This window comes from Brassica oleracea, unplaced genomic scaffold (assembly GCF_000695525.1).
Source record: "Brassica oleracea var. oleracea cultivar TO1000 unplaced genomic scaffold, BOL UnpScaffold00579, whole genome shotgun sequence".
Taxonomy (NCBI): Eukaryota; Viridiplantae; Streptophyta; class Magnoliopsida; order Brassicales; family Brassicaceae; genus Brassica; species Brassica oleracea.
The window spans coordinates 42,320-43,069 of NW_013617422.1; positions in this window are offsets into that span (position 1 = coordinate 42,320).

A 750-nucleotide genomic window follows, 5' to 3' on the forward strand; every position below is an offset into this window, starting at 1 on the left:
AGGAGTTTGTTAACATGGCGGATTTTGAGTCTGTATCTTGGATTTTTTTACAAAACTCAGCCAAAAAGTTAACATCACCTCAGCCTTTAAGTAACAATAACTCGGCTATCACGTATTTAATTAACCCAGCCATGTCGTATTTAATAACACTCCAACAAAATATCTCAGTCATTATGAAATTAAAACTCAGCCGTAATTGAAGAGAACCCTTTTTACAAAAATCAGCCGTAATTAAAAGACAACAACCCAACCATAATGTAAAATATAAACCAGCCGTAATAATGTCACAGAAAAGAACATAAAAAGAGAAAAGATTCAGATAGAATACATCTTCACCACTCCCTTGTGTCCATAATCACGCTCATCGGTTCAAACTCACGGCAGAAGAGCCCCAACTCTTTGATCCAGAAACAGCGGTTACACATTTTGTCACTCTTACTGTTTTCAATGTACCACAAGACCTAATCTCGCTCCATAACAGGAACACATTGGTAACTATAGAATGAAGGAACAACGGGTGACTCTTTGCCAGAAACTCGTCACTGTGCGACAAACCCCATGCCCATTTTAGAGATCGAACTAGTTTCCCGATCTTGACAACTAATTCCCTCGTAAAACGAGCAAAATACTCCTCAACACCCCCAAAATATTTTTCTAGTCATTGCGTATGTATACACAGCACGCTCATATCCTTCATCCGCTGCAAGCTTCATGAAAGCAAGTCCTTCTTCCTGAAGGTTAAATGTGAAG